Source organism: Dipodomys merriami, unplaced genomic scaffold (genome assembly GCF_024711535.1).
Source record: "Dipodomys merriami isolate MVZ:Mamm:240054 unplaced genomic scaffold, mDipMer1.0.p SCAF_59, whole genome shotgun sequence".
In the NCBI taxonomy this organism is placed as follows: domain Eukaryota; kingdom Metazoa; phylum Chordata; class Mammalia; order Rodentia; family Heteromyidae; genus Dipodomys; species Dipodomys merriami.
In genome coordinates, this window is record NW_027206168.1 from 8,176,424 (window position 1) to 8,199,729 (window position 23,306).

The following is a 23,306-nucleotide window of genomic DNA, read 5'->3' on the forward strand; positions in this document are numbered from 1 at the left end:
CAGCGGGGACACAGCGAGGACACAGCGGGACACAGCGGGACACAGCGGGTCACAGCGGGCACAAGCGGGACACAGCGTGGGACACAGCAGGATACAGCGGTGGACACAGCGAGAAACAGCGGGGGACAGAGCAGGGACACATCAGGACACAGCCGGACAAATGGGGGACACAGCTTGACACAACGGGATACACCGCAGGCCACAGCGGGGACACATCGGTACACAGCAGGGGAGACAGCGGGACACAGCGGCACACAGCGGGACACAGCGGGGGACACAGCGAGACACAGCGGGGGACACAGCAGGGACAAATCGGGACACAGCGGGACACAGCGGGGAACACAGTGGGACACAGCGGGGACACAGCGGGCACACAGCGGGACACAGCGGGACACAGCAGGGACACAGCGGTCACACAGCTGCACACAGCGGGACACTGTGGTGGACACAGAAAGCACACAGCAGGACAAATCTGGCACAGTGGGACACAGCGGGGACACAGCGGGACACGTCGGGACACATCGGGAGACAGCAGTACACAGCGGGACACTGCGGGGGACACAGCGAGGACATAGTGGGACACAGCGTGGGACACAGCGGGACACAGCAGGGGACACAGCGAGACACAGCGTGGGACACAGCGGGGACACATCGGGACACAGCGGCGGACACAGCGGGGATACAGCTGGGACACAGCAGGACACAGCGGGGACACATCGGGACACACCGGTGGACACAGTGGGACACAGCGGGGGACACAGCAAGACACAGCAGGGGACACAGCGGACACAACGGGACACAGCGGGGGTCACAGCGGGACACAGCGGGACACAGCGGGAACACAGCGGGGACAGAGCAGGGACACATCAGGACATAGCGGGACACTGTGGAGGACACAGGGGGACACAGCGGGACACATCGGGTGACACAGCTTGACACAGCGGGATACATGGCAGGACAAAGCGGGGACACAGCGAGGACACAGCGGGACACATTGGGACACAGCGGGACACAGCGGGGACACAGGGGACACAGTGGGACACAGCGGGACACAGCGGGACACAGCAGGGAACACAGCGGGGGACACAGCGGGACACAGCGGGGACACAGCGGGGACACAGCCAGGACACAGCAGGACACATCGGGACACTGCTGGGGACACAGCGAGGACATAGCGGGACACAGCGGGACACAGTGGGGGACACAGCGGGACACAAATGGGACACTCGGGACACAGCGGGGGACACAGCGGGACTCAGCTTGACACAGCGGGAAACAGCGGGGACACAGCGGGACACAGCGAGACACAGCGGGGGACACAACAGGGACACATCAGGATGCAGCGGGGGACACAGCGGGTAAACAGCGGGAAACAGTGGGGGACACAGAGGGACACAGCGCGACACAGCGTGGGACACAGTGGGACACAGCTGGGGACAATGAGGGGGGACATAGCGGGACACAAAGCGGGACACAGGGAGGACACAGCGGGACACAGCGGCACACAGTGGGTCACAGCGTGGGACCCAGCGGGACTCAGCGGGGGACACAGCGAGACACAGCGGGGGACACAGTTGGGACACATCGGGTCACAGCTGGACACATCGGGGGACACAGCTTGACACCGCGGGATGCAGGGAGGGACAGAGTCGGGACACCTCGAGGACACAGCGGGACACTGCGGGACACATTGGGACACAACGGGACACAGCAGGGGACACAGGGGACACAGCGGGACACAGCGGGACACAGTGGGTACACAGCTGGACACAGCGGGACACTGTGGTGGACACAGCAAGGACACAGCAGGACAAAGCCGGCACAGTGGAACACAGCGGGGACACAGCGGGGTACATAGCGGGGAAACAGCGGGACACAGCGGGACACAGGGGGGGACACAGCGGGAGACAGCGGGACACAGTGTGGGACACAGCGGTACATAGCGGGACACATCGGGACACAACGGGACACATCGGGACACATCGGGAGACAGCAGTACACAGCGAGAAACTGCGGGGGACACAGCGAGGACATAGTGGGACACAGCGTGGGACACAGCGGGACACAGCGGGGGACACAGCGAGACACAGCGTGGGACACAGCGGGGACACATCGGGACACAGTGGCGGACACAGCGGGGATACAGCTGGGACACAGCAGGACACAGCGGGGGACACAGCGGGGACACATCGGGACACAGCGGGGGTCACAGCGGGACACAGCGGGACACAGCGGGAACACAGCGGGGACACAGCGGGGACAGAGCAGGGACACATCAGGACATAGCGGGACACTGTGGAGGACACAGGGGGACACGGCGGGACACATCGGGTGACACAGCTTGACACAGCGGGATACATGGCAGGACAAAGCGGGGACACAGCGAGGACACAGCGGGACACAGCGGGACACAGCGGGACACAGCGGGGACACAGGGGACACAGTGGGACACAGCGGGACACAGCGGGACACAGCAGGGAACACAGCGGGGGACACAGCGGGACACAACGGGGACACAGCGGGGACACAGCGGGGACACAGCCAGGACATAGCAGACACATCGGGACACTACAGGGGACACAGCGAGGACATAGCGGGACACAGCGGGACACAGGGAGGACACAGCGGGACACCGCGGCACACAGCGGGTCACAGCGTGGGACCCAGCGGGACTCAGAGGGGGACACAGTGAGACACTGCGGGGGACACAGTTGGGACACATCGGGTCACAGCAGGACACATCAGGGGACACAGCTTGACACAGCGGGATGCAGGGAGGGACAGAGTCGAGACACAGCGAGGACACAGCGGGACACCGTGGGACACATTGGGACACAGCAGGACACAGCGGGGATACAGGGGACACAGCGGGACACAGCGGGACACAGCGGGGACACAGCGGAACACATCGGGACACTTCGGGGACAGATCGGGACACAGCGGGGTACAGAGCAGGCCACAGCGGGGACACATCGGTACACAGCAGGGGACACAGCGGGACACAGCAGCACACAGCGGGACACAGCGTGGGACACAGCAGGACACAGCGGGGGACACAGCGAGACACAGCGGGGGACACAGCAGGGACAAATCGGGACACAGCGGGACATATCGGGGGACACAGCTTGACACAGTGAGATATTCGGCGGGAAACAGCGGGACACATCGGCAAACATAGGGACACAGCGGGGACACAGGGGACAAAGCGGGACACAGCGGGACACAGCGAAGGACACAGCGGGTGACACAGCAGGACACAGCGGGGACACAGCGGGGACACAGAGGGGACACACCGGGACACAGAGGGGACACAGCGGGGACATAGCGGGACATAGCAGGACACTGAGGGGTACACAGCGAGGACAGAGCAGGACACAGCGGGACACAGTGGGACACAGCGGGGACACAGCGGGGGACACAGCGGGGAAACAGCGGGACACAGTGAGGGACACAGCGGGACACAGTGGGACACAGCGTGGGACACAGCGGGGATACAGCTGGGACACAGCAGGACACAGCAGGGACACATCGGGACACAGCGGGACAAAGTGGGGGACCAGGGGGACACAGCGGGTCACATCAGGGGACACAGCTTGACACAGCGGGATACATGGCAGGACACAGCGGGGACACATCGAGGACACAGCAGGACACATCGGGACACAGTGGGACACAGAGGAGACACTGGGGACACATAGGAACACAGGGGACAAAGCAGGACACAGCAGGGACACAGCGGGGACACAGCATGACACAGCGGGGACACAGCCGGGACACAGCAGGACACAGCGGGACACTGCGGGGGACACAGCGAGGACATAGCGGGACACATCGGGACACGTGGGACAAAGCGGGGACACAGCGGGGGACACAGTGGAGAAACAGTGGGACACAGCGGGACACTGTGGGGGATACAGAGGGACACAGCTAGGACACATCGGAACACAGCGGGACTCAGCGGGACACAGCAGGGACACGTCGGGACACAGCGGGGGACACAGCAGGACAGAGCGGGGACACATCGGTACACAGCATGGATCACAGCAGGACACAGCGGCACACAGCGGGACACAGCGTGGGACACAGCAGGACACAGCAGGGGACACAGTGAGACAGCGGGGGACAGCAGGGACACATCAGGACACAGACGGACACATCGGGGGACACAGCTTGACACAGCGGAAAACACCGCAGGACACAGCGGGGACAGAGCGAGGACACAGCGGGACACATCGGGACACAGCGGGACACAGCAGGGACACAGGGGACATAGCGGGACACAGGAGGGACACAGCGGGACACAGTGGGGACACAGCAGGGACACAGCAGGACATAGCAGGACACTGCGGTGGACACAGGGGGTCACAGAGGGACACATCGGGTGACACAGCATGACACAGCAGGATACATGGCAGGACACAGCGGGGACACAGCGAGGACACAGCGGGACACAGCGGAATCACTGCAGGGACACAGAGGACACAGTGGGACACAGCGCGACACAGCGGGACACAGCAGGGAACACAGCGGGGGACACAGCGGGACACAGCGGGGACACAGCAGGAGACAGCGTGACACTGCGGGGGACACAGCGAGGACATAGCGTGACACAGCGGGACACAGTGGGGGACACAGCGGGACACCGATGGGACACATCGGGACACAGTGGGGGACACAGCGGGACTCAGCGGGACACAGCGGGACACAGTGGGGACACAGCGGGACACAGCGAGAAACAGCGGGGGACACAACAGGGACACATCAGGACACAGAGGGGGACACAGCGAGTAAACAGTGGGACACAGTGGGGGACACAGCGGTACACAGCGGGACACAGCATGGGACACAGTGGGACACAGCTGGGGACAATGAAGGGGATTATAGCGGGACATAAACCGGGACACAGGAAGGACACAGCGGGACAAAGCGGGTCACAGCGTGGGACCCAGCGGGACTCAGCGGGGGACAAAGCAGAAACCAGCGGAGGACACAGCAGGAAACAGTGGGGGACACCGCGGGGGAAACAGCGGGGACACAGCGGGAAACAGCTGGGGACACAGCAGGACACAGCGGGACACCAGGGGACACAGCAGGACACAGCGGGATACAGCGGGGGACACAGCGGGACACAGCGGGACACAGCGGGGGACACAGCGGGTGACAAGCAGGACACAGCGGGGACAAAGCGGGGACACAGAGGGGACAAACCGGGACACAGAATGGACACAGCGGGACATAGCGGGACATAGCAGGACACTGAGGAGGACACAGCGAGGACAGAGCAGGACACAGCGGGACACAGTGGGACACAGCGGGGACACAGCGGGGGACACAGCGGGGAAACAGCGGGACACAGTGGGGGACACAGTGGGACACAGCGTGGGACACAGCGGGGATACAGCTGGGACACAGCAGGACACAGCAGGGACACATTGGGACACAGCGGGACACAGTGGGGGACCAGGGGGACACAGCGGGTCACATCAGGGGACACAGCTTGACACAGCGGGATACACGGCAGGACACAGCGGGGACACATCGAGGACACAGCGGGACACATCGGGACACAGTGGGACACAGCGGAGACACTGGGAACACATAGGAACACAGGGGACAAAGCAGGACACTGCGGGGACACAGCGGGGACACAGCATGACACAGCGGGGACACAGCCGGGACACAGCAGGACACAGCGGGACACGGCGGGGGACACAGCGAGGACATAGCGGGACACATCAGGACACGAGGGACAAAGCGGGGACACAGCGGGGGACACAGTGGGGAAACAGTGGGACACAGCGGGACACTGTGGGGGATACAGAGGGACACAGCTAGGACACATCGGAACACAGCGGGGGACACACCGGGACACAACAGGGACAAATCGGGACACAGCGGGGGACACAGCAGGACAGAGCGGGGACACATCGGTACACAGCGGGGGCCACAGCAGGACACAGCGGCACACAGCGGGACACAGCGTGGGACACAGCAGGACACAGCAGGGGACACGGCAGGACACAGACGGACACATCGGGTGACACAGCTTGACACAGCAGGATACATGGCAGGACACAGCGGGGACACATCGAGGACACAGCGGGACACATCAGGACACAGCGGGACACAGCGGGGACACAGGGGACATAGTGGAACACAGCGGGACACAGTGGGACACAGCGGGGAACACAGCGGGTGACACAGCAGGACACAGCGGGGACACAGCAGGGACACAGCGGGACACAGCGGGGACACAGACGGGACACAGCGGGACACCGCGGGATACATTGGGACACAGCGGGACACAGCAGGGACACAGGGGACACAGCGGGACACAGCGGGGACACAGCGGGACACAGTGGGACACTGCGGGGACAGATCGGGACACAGCGGGGTACATAGCAGGCCACAGCGGGGACACATCGGTACACAGCAGGGGACACAGCGGGACACAGCGGCACACAGCGGGACACAGCATGGGACACAGCAGGACACAGCGGGGGACACTGCGAGACACAGCGGGGGACACAGCAGGGACAAATCGGACACAGCGGGACACATTGTGGGACACAGCTTGACACAGTGAGATAAACGGCGGGACACAGCGGGACACATCGGGACACAGCGGGACACATCGGGGACACAGGAGGCAAAGCGGGACACAGCAGGACCCAGCGGAGGACACATAAGAGGACACAGCGGGACACAGTGGGGACACAGCGGGGACACAGCGGGGACACAGCGGGACACAGAGGGGACACAGCGGGGACACAGCGGGACACAGCAGGACACTGAGGGGGACACAGCGAGGACACAGCGGGACACTGCGGGGACACAGCGGGGGACACAGCCGGGAAACAGCGGGACACAGTGGGGGACACAGCGGGACACAATGGGACACAGCGTGGATCACAGCCAGGATACAGCTGGGACACAGCAGGACACAGCGGGGACACATCGGGACACAACGGGACACAAGGAGACACAGCGGGGGACCAGGGGGACACAGCGGGTCACATCAGGGGACACAGCTTGACACAGCGGGATACACGGCAGGACAAAGAGGGGACACAGCAAGGACACAGCGGGACACATCAGGACACAGTGGGACACAGCGGAGACACTGGGGACACATTGGGACACAGGGGATAAAGCAGGACACAGCGGGGACACAGCAGGGGACACAGTGGGGAAAGAGTGGGACACAGCGGGACACTGTGGGGGATACAGAGGGACACAGCTAGGACATATCGGGACTCAGCGGGATACAGCAGGGACACATCAGGACACAGCCGGACACATCGGAGGACACAGCTTGACACAGCAGTATACAACGCAGGACACAGCGGGGACAGAGGGAGGACACAGCGGGACACAGCGGGACACAGTGGGACACAGCTGGACACAGCAAGGACAAATGGGACATAGCGGGACACAGCGGGACACAGCGGGACACAGCGGGGGACACAGCGGGGACACAGCGGGGGACAGAGCAGGACACAGCGGGACATAGCCGGACACTGCGGGGGACACAGCAAGGACACAGCGGGACACAGCGGGACACAGTGGGACACAGCGGGGACACAGCGGGGGACACAGCGGGGAAACAGCGGGACACAGTGGGGGACACAGAGGGACACAGCGGGACATAGCTGGGGACACTGCGGGGAACATAGCGGGACACAGCGGGGGACACAGGGAGGACACAGCGGGACACAGCGGAATACAGGGTGACACAGCGGGGGACACAGAGACAACACAGCAGGACACAGCGGGATACAGCGGGGACACAATGGGGACACAGCGGGGTACACAGCGAGGACACAGCAGGACACAGCGGGACAGAGCATGACAGAGCGGGACACAGCATGGACACCGCGGCGGACACAGCGGGACACAGCGGGGGACACAGCGGGGGACACAGTGGGACACAGCGGGGGACACAGCGGGGGACACTGGGGGACAACGGTAACACAGCGGGGACACAGCGGGACACAGCAGGACACAGCGGGGGACTCAGCAGGGCACAATGTGGGACACAGCGGGGACCAAGCGAGACACAGCGGGGGACACAGAGGGGACACAGCGGGACACAGCATGGGACACAGCGGGACACAGTGGAGGACACAGCGTTATCCACCGGGCGACACAGCGGGACACAGAGGGGGACACAGCGAGACACAGCGGGACACAGCGGGACACAGCGGGGACACAGCGGGACAGGGCGGGACACAGCGGGGGACACAACGGGACACATCGGGGGACACAGCTTGACACAGCGGGACACAGCGGGACACTGCCGGGACACATAGGTTCACTGCGGGGGACACAGCAGGCCACAGCGGGGACACATCGGTACACAGCAGGGGACACAGCGGGACACAGCGGCACATAGCGGGACACAGTGTGGGACACAGCGGGACACAGCGGGGGACACAGCGAGACACAGCGGGGGAAACAGCAGGGACAAATCGGGACACAGCGAGACACATCGGGGGACACAAGCTTCACACAGCGAGATACAGGGCAGGACACAGCGGGGACACAGCGAGGACACAGCGAGACACAGCGGGACACATCGGAACACAGCGGGACACAGGGGGGACACAGGGGACAAAGCGGGACACAGCGAGACACAGCGGGACACAGCGGGACACAGCGGGGACAGAGCGGGACACAGCGGCACACAGCGGCACACAGCAGGACACAGCGGGGGACACAGCGGGACACAGCGGGGGACACAGCGAGACACAGCGGGGGACACAGAGGGACACATCGGGACACAGCGGGGGACACAGTGGGACACAGTGGGACACAGCGGGGACACAGCGGAAACACAGCGGGGACACAGCAGGGAAACAGCAGGATATAGCAGGACACTGTGGGGGACACAGGGGGACACAGCGGGACACATCGGGTGACACAGCTTGACACAGCGGGATACGTGGCAGGACAAAGCGGGGACACAGCGAGGACACAGCGGGACAAATCGGGACACAGCGGGACACAGCGGGGACACAGGGGACACAATGGGACACAGAGGGACACAGCGGGACACAGCAGGGAACACAGCGGGGGACACAGCGGGACACAGCGGGGACACAGCGGGGACACAGCGGGGACACAGCCAGGACACAGCAGGACACAGGGGGACACTGCCGGGGACACAGCGAGGACATAGTGGGACACAGCGGGACACAGTGGGGGACACAGCGGGACACAGATGGGACACTCGGGACACAGCGGGGGACACAGCGGGACTCAGCGGGACACAGCGGTACACAGCGGGGACACAGCGGGACACAGCGAGAAACAGCGGGGGACACAACAGGGACACATCAGAACGCAGAGGGGGACACAGCGGGTAAACAGCGGGAAACAGTGGGGGACACAGCGGGACACAGCTGGACACAGCGTGGGACACAGTGGGACACAGCTGGGGACAATGAGGGGGGATATAGCGGGACACAAAACGGGACACAGGGTGGACACAGCGGGACACAGCGGCACACAGCGGGTCACAGCGTGGGACCCAGCGGGACTCAGCGGGGGACACAGCGAGACACAGCGGGGGACACAGTTGGGACACATCGGGTCACAGCTGGACACATCGGGGGACACAGCTTGACACAGCGGGATACACCGCAGGACACAACGGGGACACAGTGGGGAAACAGCGAGGAAAACAGCGGGACACATTGGGACACAGCGGGACACAGCGGGGACACAGGGGACACAGCGGGAAACAGCAGGACACAGCGGGATACAGCGGGACACTGCGGGGACAGATCGGGACACAGCGGGGTACACAGCAGGCCACAGCGGGGACACATCGGTACACAGCAGGGGACACAGTGGGACACAGCGGCACACAGCGGGATACAGCGTGCGACACAGCAGGTCATAGTGGGGGACACAGCGAGACACAGCGGGGGACACAGCAGGGACAAATCGGGACACAGCGGGACACATCGGGGGACACAGCTTGACACAGAAAGATATACGGCGGGACACAGCAGGACACATCGGGACACATCGGGACACAGCGGGGACACAGGGGACAAAGCGGGACACAGCGGGACACAGCGGGGGACACAGCGGGTGACACAGCGGGACACAGCAGGGACACAGTGGGGACACAGCGGGACACAGAGGGGACACAGCGGGGACACAGCGGGACATAGCAGGACACTGAGGGGGACACAGCGAGGACACAGCGGGACACAGCGGGACACAGTGGGACACAGCGGGGACACAGCGGTGGACATAGAGGGGAAACAGAGGGACACAGTGGGGGACACAGCGGGACACAGTGTTACACAGCGTGGGACACAGCGGGGATACACCTGGGACACAGCAGGACACAGCGGGGACACATCGGGACACAGCGGGACACAACGGGACACAGCGCGGGACCAGGGGGACACAGCGGGACACATCAGGGGACACAGCTTGACACAGCGGGATACATGGCAGGACACAGCGGGGACACAGCGAGGACACAGCGGGACACATCGGGACACAGTGGGACACAGCGGAGACACTGGGGACACATTGGGACACAGGGGACAAAGCAGGATACAGCGGGGACACAGCAGGGACACAGCATGACACAGCTGGGACACAGCCGGGAAACAGCAGGACACAGAGGGACACTGCGGGGGACACAGCGAGGACATAGCAGGACACATCGGGACACGTGGGACACAGCGGGGAAACAGCGGGGACACAGTGGGGAAACAGTGGGACACAGCGGGACACTGTGGGGGATACAGAGGGACACAGCTAGGACACATTGGGACAAAGCGGGACTCAGCGGGACACAGCAGGGACACAGCGGGACACAGCGGGGGACACAGCAGGACAGAGCGGGGACACATCGATAAACAGCGGGGGACAGAGCGATACACAGCGGGGGAGACAGCGGGACACATCGGGACACAGCGGGAGACACAGAGGGACACAGCGGGACACAGCGGGGACACAGGGGACACAGTGGGACACAGCGGGACACAGCGGGTCCACAGCGGGACACAGCGAGACACAGCGGGGGACACAAGAGGGACACATCAGGACGCAACGGGGGACACAGCGGTTAAACAGCGGGACACAGTGGGGGACACAGGGGGACACAGCGGGACACAGCGGGGGACACAGTGGGACACAGCTGGGGACAATGAGGGGGGACATAGCGGGACACAAAGCGGGACACAGGGAGGACACAGCGGGACACAGCGGGGGACACAGTTGGGACACATCGGATCACAGCAGGACACATCGGGGGACACAGCTTGACACAGCGGGATGCACGGAGGGACACAGTGGGGACACAGCGAGGACACAGGGGGACACCGCGGGAAACATTGGGACACAGCGGGACACAGCAGGGACACAGGGGACACAGCGGGACACAGCGGGACACAGCGGGGACACAGTGGGACACAGCGGGACACTGCGGGACACTGCGGGGACAGATCGGGACACAGCGGGGTACACAGCAGGCCACAGCGGGGACACATCGGTACACAGCAGGGGACACAGCGGCACACAGCGGGACACAGCGTGGGACACAGCGGGACACAGCGGGGGACCCAGGGAAACACAGCGGGAAACATCGGGGGACACAGCTTGACACAGCGGGATACACGGCAGGACACAGCGGGGACACAGCGAGGACACAGCGGGACACATTGGGACACAGTGGGACACAGCGGGGACACTGGGGACACATTGTGACACAGCGCTACACAGCAGGACACAGCGGGGACACAGCGGGGACACAGCGGGACACAGCGGGGACACAGCCGGGACACAGCAGGACACAGCGGGACACTGCGGGGGACACAGCGAGGACATAGCGGGACACAGCGGGACACGTGGGACACAGCAGGGACACAGCGGGGGACACAGTGGGGAAACAGCGGGACACAGCGTGACACTGTGGGGGATACAGCGGGACACAGCTAGGACACATCGGGACACAGCTGGGGACACAGTGGGACTCAGCGAGACACAGCAGGGACACATCAGGACACAGCGGGGACCACAGCAGGATAGAGCGGGAACACATCGGTACACAGCGGGGGACACAGCGGGACACAGCGGCACACAGCGGGACACAGCGTGGGACACTGCAGGACACAGCAGGGGACACAGCGAGACACAGCGGGGGACACAGCAGGGACACATCAGGACACAGCCGGACACATCGGGGGACACAGCTTGACACAGCGGGATACACCGCAGGACACAGCGGTGACAGAGCGAGGACACAGCGGGACACAGTGGGACACAGCGGGACACAGCGGGGGACACAGCGGGACACAGCGGGACACAGTGAGAAACAGCGAGGGACACAACAGGGACACATCAGAACGCAGAGGGGGACACAGTGGGTAAACAGCGGGAAACAGTGGAGGACACAGCGGGACACAGCGGGACACATCGTGGGACACAGTGGGACACAGCTGGGGACAATGAGGGGGGATATTGCGGGACACAAAGCGGGACACAGGGAGGACACAGCGGGACACAGCGGCACACAGCGGGTCACAGCGTGGGACCCAGCGGGACTCAGCGGGGGACACAGCGAGACACAGCGGGGGACACAGTTGGGACACATCGGGTCACAGCTGGACACATCGGGGGACACAGCTTGACACAGCGGGATACACCGCAGGACACAACGGGGACACAGTGGGGACACAGCGAGGAAAACAGCGGGACACATTGGGACACAGCGGGACACAGCGGGGACACAGGGGACACAGCGGGAAACAGCAGGACACAGCGGGGACACAGCGGGATACAGCGGGACACTGCGGGGACAGATCGGGACACAGCGGGGTACACAGCAGGCCACAGCGGGGACACATCGGTACACAGCAGGGGACACAGCGGGACACAGCGGGACACAGCGGCACACAGCGTGGGACACAGCAGGTCATAGCGGGGGACACAGCGAGACACAGTTGGGGACACAGCAGGGACAAATCGGGACACAGCGGGACACATCGGGGGACACAGCTTGACACAGAAAGATAAACGGCGGGACACAGCAGGACACATCGGGACACAGCGGGACACAGCGGGGACACAGGGGACAAAGCGGGACACAGCGGGACACAGCAGGGGACACAGCGGGTGACACAGCGGGACACAGCGGGGACAGCGGGGACACAGCGGGGACACAGCGGGACACAGAGGGGACACAGCGGGGACACAGCGGGACATAGCAGGACACTCAGGGTGACACAGCGAGGACAAAGCGGGACACAGAGGGACACAGTGGGACACAGCGGGGACACAGCGGTGGACACAGGGGAAACAGCGGGACACAGTGGGGGACACTGCGGGACACAGTGTTACACAGCATGGGACACAGCGGGGATACAGCTGGGACACAGCAGGACACAGCGGGGACACATCGGGACACAGCGGGACACAGCGGGACACAGCGGGGGACCAGGGGGACACAGCGGGTCACATCAGGGGACACAGCTTGACACAGCGGGATACACGGCAGGACACAGCGGGAAACACAGCGAGGACACAGCGGGACACATCGGGACACAGTGGGACACAGCGGAGACACTGGGGACACATTGGGACACAGGTGACAATGCAGGACACAGCGGGGACACAGCATGACACAGCTTGGACACAGCCGGGAAACAGCAGGACACAGCGGGACACTGAGGGGGACACAGCGAGGACATCGCGGGACTCATCGGGACACGTGGGACACAGCAGGGAAACAGCGGGGGACACAGTGGGGAAACAGTGGGACACAGCGGGACACTGTGGGGGATACAGAGGGACACAGCTAGGACACATCGGGACACAGCGGAGACCCAGCGGGACACATCAGGACACAGCTGCGGACACAGCGGGGACACAGCGGTGACAAGGCGGGGGACACAGTGCGACACAGCAGATACAATGCAGGACACAGCAAGGGACACAGCAAGGGACACAGCGGGGGACACAGCGGGGACACATCGGGGGAAAGCGGGAACACAGCGGGACACAGCGGTGACACAGCAGGGACACAGCGGGACACAGCGGGGATACAGCGGGACACAGCGGGGACACAGCGGGGGACACAGCGTGGGACACAGTGGGGGACAAAGCGGGATACCACGGGACACAGCGGGCCACAGCGGGGGACACAGCGGGACACAGCAGAGGAAAGCGGGGACACATTAGTGGAAACAGTGAGGACACAGCTGGAAACAGCAGGAAACAGCGGGACACAGCGGGGGATACAGCAGGGGACAGCGGGACACACCGGGGGAAAGCGGGAACAGCGGGACACAGCGGTGACACAGCAGGGACAGAGCGGGACACAGTGGGGACACAGCGGAACACAGCAGGGGACACAGCGGGGGACACAGCAGGACACAGCGGGGACGCAGCGGGGGACACAGCGGGACACAGGGTGAAACAGCGGGACACAGCGGGACACAGCGGGGGACACAGCGGAGGACAGCGGTGACACATCGGGGGACAGTGGGGACACAGCGGGACACAGCGTGACACAGCGTGGGACACAGCGGGACACAATGGGAGACACAGCGAGTACACAGTTGGTAACACAGCGGGGGACACAGCGGGACACAGCGAGGACACTGCGGGACCCAGCAGGGACACAGCGGGGCACAGCAGTCGACACCGCTGGGGACACAGTGCGACACAGCGGAGACACATTGGGAAACAGCAGGAGACACAGCGGGGGACAAAGAGGAGGACACACCGGGACACTGCTGGGTCCAAAGCGGGACAGAGCGGGGACACAGCGGACACAGCGGGGGACACAGCGGGGGACACAGCGGGACACAGAGGGACACAGCGGGAACCAGAGGGACACAGAGGGACACAAAGGGGGAAACAGCGGGACACAACGGGATACAGCGGGACACAGAAGGGGACACAGCGGGACAAAGCGGGGACACAGCGGGACATAGAGGGGACACATCGGAACGCAGCGGGACACAGCAGGGACAGAGCGGGACACAGTGGGAGACAACGGGGACATAGCAGGACACAGCGGGGACACAGCCGGACACAGTGGGGGACACAGCGGGACAGAGCGGGGGACACAGCGGGACACAGCACGACACAGCGGGGACACAGCGGGACACAGAGGGGACACAGCGGGACACAGCGAGAGACAGCGGGGACATAGCAGGGATCACAGCGGGACACAGCGGGGGACACAGCGGCGGACACAGCGGGACACAGCGTGGGACACAGCGAGTACACAGCGGGACACAGCGGGACACAGCGTCGATACAGCGGGGACACAACAGGACACAGCAGGGTACACAGCTGCGCAAACAAGGGGACATAGCGGGGAACACAGCGGGACACAACGGGACACAGCAGGGACAAAGCGGGTGACACAGCGGGGGACAGAGCGGGACACAGCAGGGGACGAAGGGAGGACACAGCGGGACACAGCGGTGACAAAGCGGGTTCTCAGCGGTGGATACAGCGGGGGACAAAGCGGGACACCACGGGACACAGCGGGACACAGCGGGGACACTGCGGGACAACAGCGGGACACAGCTGGGGACACAACGGGACACAGCAGGTGACACAGCGGGGACACAGCGGGACACAGCGGGGACACAGAGGGGACACAGTGGGAAACAGCGGGACACAGCGGGGGACAAAGGGGGAGACAGCGGGGGACACAGCAGGGGACACAGCGGGGACACAGCGGGACACAGCTGAGGACACAGCCAGGACACAGCGGGACACAGCGGGGGACAAAGCGAGGACACAACGGAGAGAACGGGACACATTGGGACACAGCTGGACACAGCGGGATACAGCAGGAGACAAAGCGGGGACACAATGGAACACAGCGGGGGACATAGCAGGGTACACAGAGGGACACAGTGGGGTACACAGTGGGACACAGCGGGGACACAGCGGAACACAGCGGGACACAGCGGGGGACACAGCGGGACACAGCTGACGACACAGCGGGACACAGCGGTGACAAGGCGGGGGACACAGTGCGACAAAGTGGGTACAATGCAGGTCACAGCAGGGGACACAGCGGGGGAAACAACGGGTCACAGCGGGACACAGCGGGACACAGCGGGGACACAGTGGGAGACACAGCGGGACACGGAGGGGACACAGCAGGGGACACAGTGGGGGACAAAGCGGGATACAAAGGGACACAGCGGGATACAACGGGGGACACAGCGGGGACAGAGCAGGAACACAGGGGGACACAGCGGGGACACAGCGGGGGATAGAGCGGGACACAGAGGCGGACACAGGGAGGACACATCGGGACACAACCTGGACACAGTGGGAACTCAGCGGTGGACACAGCGGGGGGAAACAGCGGGGACAGAGCAGGAACACAGTGGGACACAGCAGGGACACAGCGGGACACAGCGCGGACACAGCGGGACACAGCAGGACACAGTGGGACACAACGGGACAGAGTAGGACACAGCGGGGACAAAGCAGGACACAGCGGGGACACAGCGGGACACAGTGGGGGACACAGCGGGACACAGCGGGACACAGTGGTGACAAAGCGGGAATCACAGCGGGGGATAGAGCGGGACACAGTGGGGGACACAGCGGGACACAGCGGGGATTCAGTGGGGGACACAGCCGGGGACAAAGCAGGACACCATGGTACACAGCAGAATACAGTGGGACACAGTGGGGAAACTGCGGGGACAGAGCAGGACACAGCAGGGACACAGCGGGACACAGCGGGGACACAACAGAGACACAGCAGGACACAGCGGGGGCCACAACGGGACACAACGGGACACAGCGGGGGACACAGTGGGGACATAGAGGGGGACCCAGCGAGGACACAACGGGACACAGAGGTACACAGTCGGGTACATAGCGGGGAACAGCAGGGACACACCGGGGGACAGCGGGGACACAGAAGTACACAGCGGGGACAGAGCAGGACACAGCGGGGGACACAGCGGGGACACAGCGGGACATAGCGGTGACACAGCGGGACACAGGGAGAGACATAGCGGGTACACATTGGGGAACACAGCGGGACACAGCGGTACAGAGCGGGGCACAGCGGGACACAGCCGAGCACACAGCGGGACATAGCGGGACACAGTGGGGGATACAGCGAGGACACAGAGGGACAAAACAGGACACCGAGGAGGACACAGCGAGACACAGCGGGGTCACAGCGGGGACTCAGCGGGGGACACAGCGGGGGACACAGCGGGGACACTGCAGGACACAGCGGGGGACACAGCGAGGACACAGCGGGACACAGCGGGGACACAGCGGGACACAGCGGGGACACAGCGTGGACACAGCGGGACAGAGCAGGACACAGCGGGGACACAGAAGGGATACAGCGTGACACAGTTGGTGACACAGTGGGACACAGCGGGACACATCAGGGGACACAGCACGACACTCCGCGACACTGGTGGACACAGCGGGGACACAGCGGGACAGAGCGGGACACAGCGTGGAAACAGAGGGGACACAGCGGGACACAGTGGGACACAGCGGGACACAGGGGGGACACAGCAGGACACTGTGTGACACATCGTTGACACAGCGGGACACAGCGGGATACAGCGGAGACACAGCGGGGACACAGCGGGGGACACAGTGGGGGACACAGCGAGGACACAGAGGGACACAGAGGGACACAGCTGGGGACACAGCGCTACACAGCCTGGAACACAGCGAGGACACAGCGAGACATAGCGAGGGACAAAGTGGAACACAGCGAGGACACCGCGGAACACCGCGGGGACACAGCAGGGGACACAGCGGGACACAGCGGGAGAAAGCGGGGGACACAGCAGGACACAGCGGGACACAGTGGGGACACAGTGGGACAAAGCGTTGTACACAGCTGAGGACAAAACGGGACACAGTGTGGGACACAGCAGGACACTGCGTGACACATCGTGGACACAGCGGGACGCAGCGGGACACATAGGAGGTCACAGCGAGGACACAGCGGGACAAAGTGGGGGACACAGCCGGGGAAACTGCAGGACACAGCGGGGGACACAGCCGGGGTCACTGCAGGACACAGCGGGGGACACAGCGAGGACACAGTGGGACACAGCGGGGACACAGCAGGGACAAAGCGGGGGACACAGCGGGTGACACTGTGGGACACAGCGGGACACAGTGGGACACAGTGCGGACACAGCAGGGACAGAGCAGGGGACACAGCCCTACACAGCCCGATACAGCGGGGGACACAGCAAAACACAGCTGGGACACAGCGGGTCACAGTGGGGGACACAGCCGGGAAACAGCGGGACACAGCGGGACACAGCCGGGACACACCGGGACACAGCGGGACACAGCAGGAGACACAGCGGGCCACAGTGGGGGACACAGTGAGGGACACAGCGGGACACAGCGGGGGACACAACTAGGACACAGCAGGACCCAGCGGGACACAGCGTCGATACAGCGAGGCCACAGCGGGACACAGCGGGGTACACAGCTGGGGACACAACAGGACACAGCCAGGGACACAGCGGGACACAACGGGACACAGTGGGACACAGCGAGGACACAACGGGGGACACAGCGGTGGACAGAGCGCGACACAGCGGGGGACACAGGGAAGACACAGCAGGACACAGCAGGGACACAGCGGGGACTCAGCAGGGGACAGAGCGAGGGACAAAGTGGGACACCACGGAACACAGCAAGACACACCGGGGACACTACGGGGACACTACGGGGACACAGCGGGACACAGCGGGGGACGCAGCGGGACACAGCGGGACACAGTGGGACACAGCGAGGACACAGCGGGACACAGCGAGAGACACATCAGGACACAGCGGGGACACAGTGGGACACAGCGGGGACACAGCGGGACACAGCGGGGAAACAGCGGGGACACAGCGAGACACAGCGGGACACAGCGGGGACACAGGGGGACACAGCGAGAGACACAGCATGGAAACAACGGGGAGCACAGCGGGTCACAGGGGGGGATATAGCGGGGACACAGCTGGGACACAGCGGGACACAGCGGGGTCACAGCGGGACTCAGCGTTGGACACAGCGGGACACAGCAGGACACACCGGGACAAAGCGGGGGACATAGCGGGGGACAGCAGGGTACCACCGGACATAGCAGAACAGAGCGGAACACAGTGGGGACACTGCGGGGACCCAGCGGGATACAGCGGGGGACACAGCGGGACTCATCATTGAACACAACGGAACACAGAGGGAGACAGACCGGGGGACACAGCGCGACACAGCGGGGACTCAGCTGGACACAGCGTGGTATACAGCGTGACACAGTGAGAACACATTGGGGACACAGCGGGACACTGCGTGACACATCGCGGACACAGCGGGACACAGCGGGACACAGCGGGGGACAGCGGGGGACACAGCGCTGCACAGCGGGAAACACATTGAGTACACAGCGGGACAAGGCGGGGTACACAGCTGGGGCCACAATGGGAAACAGCGGAGACACAGCAGGACACTGCGTGACACGTCTTGGACACAGCAGGACACAGCGGGACACAGTGAGGACACAGTGGGGGACACAGCGAGGACACAGCGGGACACAGCAGGACACAGCCAGGGACAGAGCGCTACACAGCGGGGAACACAGCGAGGACACAGTGGGACACAGCAGGGGACACAGCGAGAACACAGCGGGACACAGCGGAACACAGCTGGGGACACAGCGGGAAACAGCGGGGGAAACAGCGAGGACACAGCGGGACACAGCGTGTCACAGCGTGGGACACAGCTGAACACAGAACACAGCGGTACACAGCGGGGGACAAAGCGGGACACAGCGGTGGACACAGCGGGGGACACAGCGGACACAGCGTGGGACACAGCGAGGACACAGCGGGACCCAGCGGGAAACTGCATCGATACAGCGGGGACACAGCGGGACAGAGCGGGGTACACTGCTGGGGACACAAAGGGAAACAGCGGGGACACAGCAGGACACTGCGTGACACATCATGGACACAGCGGGACACAGCGGGACACAGAGGGGGACAGACCGAAGACACAGCGGGACACAGCGGGGGACACAGCCGAGGACAGTGCAGGACACAGTGGGGGACACAGCTGGGGACACTGCAGGACACAGCGGGGGACACAGCGAGGACACAGCGGGACACAGCGGGGACACAGCAGGGACACAGCGGGGACACAGCGGGTGACACAGCGGGACACAGCGGGACACAGTGGCACACAGCGGGGACACACCAGGGACACAGCAGTGGACACAACCGGACAGAGCGGGACACAGCGGGGGAAACAGTGGGACACAGCGGGGACATAGCCAGGGACAAAGTGGGGACACAGCGAAACACAGCGGGGGACACAGCGAGGACACAGCGGGATACAGCGGGACACAGCAGGGGACACAGTTAGGGACACAGCGGGGACACAGAGGGTACACAGCGGGACAGAGCGGGGACAAAGCGGGAAACAGCGGGGACACAGCGAGTCACAGCGGGACACAGCGGGGATACAGCAGGGACACAGCGGGGACACAACGGGTGACACAGCGGGACACAGTGGGACACAGTGGCACACAGCGGGGACACAGCAGGGACACAGCAGGAGACACAACCGGACACAGCGGGACACAGCAGGAGAAACAGTGGGACATAGCGGGGACATAGCGAGGGACACAGTGGGGACACAGCGAAACACAGCGGGGGACACAGCGAGGACACAGCGGCATACAGCGTGATACAGCGGGGGACACAGTTCGGGACACAGCGGGGACACCGAGTGTACACAGCGGGACACAGCGGGGACAAAGCGGGAAACAGCGGGGACACAGTGAGTCACAGCGGGACACAGCGGGGCCACAGCGGGGACACAGCAGGACACAGTGGGACACAGCGGGGACACAACGGGACACAGTGAGAGACACATCCGGACACAGCGAGGACACAGTGGGACACAGTGGGGACACAGCGTGACACAGCGGCTGACACAGCAGGACACAACGAGGAGCACAGCGGGCACAGTGGGGGACATAGCGGGGACACAGCTGGGACACAGCGGTACACAGCGGGGTCAGAGCGGGACACAGCGGGAGACACAGCGAGGACACAGCAGGACACAGCCGGACACAGCGTGGACAAAGCGGGGACACAGCGGGACAGAGCAGGACACGGCGGGGACACAGAGGGGACACAGCGTGACACAGTGGGGGACACAGTGGGACACAGCGGGACACATCAGGGGACACAGCACGACACAGGGCAACACAGCTGGACACAGCGGGGACACAGCAGGACACAGCGGGACACAGCGGGGAGACAGAGGGAACACAGCGGGACACAGCGGGACACAGCGGGACACAGCAGGGACACAGCGGGGGACACAGCGGGACACAGCGGGACACAGCGGGGACACAGCGGGACACAGCAGGGACACAGCGGGACACAGCAGAACACAGCGGGGGACGCATCCAGGACACAGAGGGACACAGTGGGAAACAGCGGGGGACAAAACGGGAGATAGCGGGGGACACAGTAGGGGATACTGAGGGGACAGAGCGGGGACACAGCGGGACACAGAGGGGACCCAGCGGGACCCAGCGTGGACACAGCGGGACACAACGAGAGACACATCGGCACACAGCGGGGACACAGTGGGACACAGTGGGGACACAGCCTGACACAGCGGGGGACACAGCAGGACACAGAGGGGAGCACAGCGGGACACAGTGGGGGAAATCGGGGACACAGCTGGGACACAGCGGGACACAGAGGGGTCACAGCGGGACACAGCGGGGGACACAGCGAGGACACAGCAGGACACAGCGGGACACAGCGGGGACACAGCGGGGACACAGCAGGATACAGCAGGACACAGCGGGGACACAGAGGGGACACAGCGTGACACAGTGGGGGACACAGTGGGACACATCAGGGGACACAGCACGACACTGCACGACACAGGTGGACACAGCGGGGACACAGCGGGATAGAGCGGGACACAGCAGGGACACAGAGGGGACACAGCGGGACACAGCGGGACACAGCGGGACACAGGGGGGACACAACAGGGACACAGCGGTGGACCCAGCGGGACAGAGCGGGACACAGCGGGGGACACAGCGCTACACAGCGGGAAACACCGTGAGGACACAGCGGGACACAGCGGGGTACACAGCTGGGGACACAAAGGGATACATCGGAGACACAGCAGGGAAACAGCGGGGGACACAGCGGGGGACACAGCGCTACACAGAAGGGAACACAGCGAGGACACAGCGAGACATAGCGTGGGACACAGCGGAACACAGCGAGGACACCGCGGGACACCGCGGGGACACAGCGGGGGACACAGCGGGACACAGCGGGACAAAGGGGGGGACACAGCAGGACACAGCAGGAAACAGTGGGGACACAGCGGGACAAAGCGTTGTACACAGCTGAGGACAAAACGGGACACAGTGTGGGACACTGCAGGACACTGTGTGACACATCGTGGACACAGCGGGACTCAGCGGGACACAGAGGAGGTCAAAGCGAGTACACAGCGGGACAAAGCGGGGGACACAGCCGCAGAAACTGCAGAACACAGCGGGGGACACAGCCAGGGACACTGCAGGACACAGCGGGGGGCACAGCGAGGACACAGTGGGACACAGCGGGGACACAGCAGGGACACAGCGGGGGACACAGCGGGTGACACTGCGGGACACAGCGGGACACAGTGGGACACAGTGCGGACACAGCAGGGACACAGCGCGACACAGTGGGACACAGTGTGGACACAGCAGGGACACAGCAGGGGACACAGCCCTACATAGCGCGACACAGCGGGGGACACAGCGAAACACAGCTGGGACACAGCGGGACACAGTGGGGGACACAGCCGGGACACAGCGGGACACAGCGGGACACAGCAGGGGACACAGCGGGACACAGCGGGGGACCCAGTAGGGGACACAGCGTGACACAGCAGGGGACACAGCGAGGACACAGCGAGACCCAGCAGGACACACCGTCGATACAGCGAGGCAACAGCGGGACACAGCGGGGTACACAGCTGGGGACACAACAGGACACAGCGGGGGACACAGCGGGACACAGTGGGACACAGTGCGACACAGCGGGGACACAACGGGGGACACAGCGGTGGACATAGCGGGACACAGCGGGGGACACAGGGAAGACACAGCGGGACACAGCGGGCTCACAGCAGGGACTCAGCGGGGGACAGAGCGAGGGACAAAGTGGGACACCACGGAACACAGCGGAACACAGCGAGATACACAGGGGGCACTACGGGGA